The sequence below is a fragment of the Chenopodium album genome, chromosome 2 (assembly GCF_948465745.1).
Source record: "Chenopodium album chromosome 2, dcCheAlbu1.1, whole genome shotgun sequence".
Classification (NCBI taxonomy): Eukaryota; Viridiplantae; Streptophyta; class Magnoliopsida; order Caryophyllales; family Amaranthaceae; genus Chenopodium; species Chenopodium album.
Genome location: NC_137835.1, coordinates 56804902 through 56808293, shown reverse-complemented (window position 1 = coordinate 56808293; position 3392 = coordinate 56804902).

The following is a 3392-nucleotide window of genomic DNA, read 5'->3' as shown; positions in this document are numbered from 1 at the left end:
TGAATATTGAGGAAGTTATGGCCAATTTACGAAACTGGGCCCGGTTTGAGCTTTATGTACGGCCTAATGATCTAGGGGAGGGCCTAATATGATTTATCATTCCTAATGCAATTAGGAATGGTTTTAGTCTTCTAGAATCTTCTAGAAGGTTATTTTCATTCCTAATTCAATTAGCATTGATAAATTGACTTTTGTTGACTTTTCAGAGTTTTAATCAAAATCAAATAGCATTTTCGAGGAAATTATATGATTTTATCCTCCAGTACGGCAAACTTATCTGAATTTCGAAAACGCATTGAAAATAGGCTTGGCGCCTAACCCCAGGCCTTGGCGCCTGTCGCTAGCCATTGGCGCCTGGCGCTAGTGTTGGTGCCTGGCGCCAGCTAGCCAGGGTTGGCGCCAGCTCTGTTTTTTGTGCGTCTGACTCTGTTTTGTTTAATTTATCTTTTTGGCTGATTTTCTCTATAAATATCGTATTAAAAACACTGATTCATCATCAATTCTCCTCATTCACCAATTCTCATCATCAATCATCTACATTCATCTACAATCAGTTTTCTTTAATTTTCAATTCTTTCTTTCTCTAAACTTTGCTTTCACATACAAAATTCTGCATTCACAAGATCTAGAAACACCTAGCCATATTCGAAGTTGCCTTCGCCCTAGACGTGAAAGGTTTAATTTCTGAGGGTTTGGTCCCAAATCTCTCTTTCAATTATTTAATTTAATTGTTTGATTATTATTTTCCTTGAAGTTACTAACGTGTGTATTTTGTTATTAGAAATAGGTACGAAGCAACAAAGTAAGTACTTTAATTGATTAATTGATATTATGATGTAGAAATCATGTTTACATTGTTATTATGATATTCCTAGTATCATATTTAGGGAAAAGGTTATAATATCAAATATGCTTATTATGATTCCTGCGATGCTTCCTATGTTCTTCCTAATATTTATTCATGCTAGTATCATGTTAGGGCTAAAGATTTGATTTTTATTGCTTAGTGACATGCTAGGGTTTGTTATTAATCTTGTTAGTATCATGCCTAGGATCTTGCTATTTTTATTATGCTTTAATATTAACATGAACATGATTATGATTATAATTGTTATAATTTATGATAATTATGAATATTATTATTATTATTATTTTGATGATGATTATTTTATGATATTATTATTATGATTATAATTATTATTCATGATTATTATTATTGATGATTTATTATTGTTGCTTGATGATTATTGTTATTGCTTGATCACGCCTTTTATGCATATTTAAAGGGAATTGGTACTTGTAATCACGCTTAATAAGATAATTAATAATCTTGTTAGGGTTAATATTATTATAATTCAAGTGATCGCCAATAATAGATTTATTTGTGCATTATATTCAACCAACATAGATTAAACAGGTTTAGGGCTAATCCTATTGATTGCATGTTAATTGAAAAGCGCACATGAATACGATCAGAATAAAGTAGAGGCCTATTATTAGGGCAGGTTCAATCTCTTTTAGGTTGGATTTGTACCTTCATCCCCGAACCTTTATTTGGTTCTAGACCTTATGGAGTTGACGATCTCTTGGATCGTTAAGGGGTGTAACCTTCACCTCGTGAATGGTTTACAAGTTCCTAGAACTTGTTGGCGACTCTTTTGCTCTATCTTCTTCCCTTTTGGACGCCACCGTACTTTAGTGTACGATCACAGTGGGGTTCAAGCTAGTGGGATTTAAAGCTTGAAATCTATTCCCTACAGTTTTTGGCGACTCCACTGGGGAGGATTTCTATTTTAGTTCCTGAATTTGTTTCGGCAATGATTTAGAATGAGTGAATGAGACTTGAAACGTTCTAAGTATTTCATGTGCGTAATTTTGATTAACATTATTGTCATATGCATAAAAAAAGATCTCATTAGAAAGACCATCCGTAATGAGTTAAAAACATAGGATTTTACACGTAGGAAATTTGAGAAATATCTTTCACAACTAGGACTGAAATAACACCGCGCGAAACTGAAAATTTTATCGAGCACAGAAAGCTGCTGAGGCATGTGGGAAGTAGCGTCAGGGGCCAGAGCTTGGCACCAGCCTTTTAGTCGTAGCGCCAGACGCCAATAATGGCGCCAGGCGCTACAGTTAAAAGCTGGCGCCAGTCTCTGTTTGCTGGCGCCAATTTCCCCCAATACCGAGCCAGAAATATGCGTTCTAATTTCGACCGGTTTTTTCGTATTGTTTGCTCGATCCTACTTCCTGATTGAATTTTTTTCTCACTTTTCTGAAACCCATATGTGTTCTACATATGGAAATAACCCTCTGGGAATTCATGCTCCATCTACCCGATTGAACGCTCCGTGCAACAAAGGGTACATCCGAGATGTTGAATTCACCAAACCATGGAAGCGAGTTTTTTCTAAGGCTCGCGGTGTCTCATACACTCGCGCCAACCCTTCACGGTTAGGCTTCCGCGCGGTGCATCCAGACAATTAACCATGGACCCTCTTTGACTAAACCATATCCCGAACTTTAGAGATAGAGCCATGGTTAGGTTGCAAACTCATTGCATCATATTGTGCCTACTTGACTAATTGTGCATTATTTGTTGTGCATATATTCTATGTTTCTCTTAACCGTTTGTTTGACTTGTGTTAAGACTAAATAAACTGATTAATGACTAAAGGACTTTGTTTAATTAATTAATTAATTAATTTGAGCTAATAAATAAATATAAAATCGATTCATAGTTCCTTTAAGTCAACCCGGATTTTTATTCCCGTATACTGCACAAACGTCAACTTGTTTTGGTCATATCTGGAGTTCTAAGAAGAACTGCGAGTCTTACAACCTATGGATCGGTAGCCCCGAGTTTTATCTTTAATTTGGCGTTGGTTTCATCCAAATCAGAGTCACAGATAAAAAGTTATGACTAAAATACCACAGTCTGTCCAGTTTAATGCATATACGTGAAGTCTTAACTTAGTCTTTGCTTGAGTCTAGTCACAGAGTCTAGCCACATGGTCATGACACGAGTCTTAACATGTCACTTACACTCACTAGTCTTAGCACACACTTTGAGTATATGTCACCATGACCATGTCTTAGGTTCATGCATGAGTCGGTCTTTTTCCGTCATTTGAGTTGGGGGGTACATTCTATTCCTCATTCTTCATACCCCTCCATCTACATCATTTTCCTTCACATTCTATTCCAATCTTTCTTCACTTCTTCCATCCATTGCATGTTGAATAAAGTTTGAGTCAAATAATTAACAATGAACATCCCCAAATTCCTTTTCCACAGTACTTGGTCGAGGAGAGAAGGGCGATTAATCAAGGACAATCTCTTTATTCAAGTTTCACTTTTCGATAAACCGATTCGTCAAAAGAGGAAGG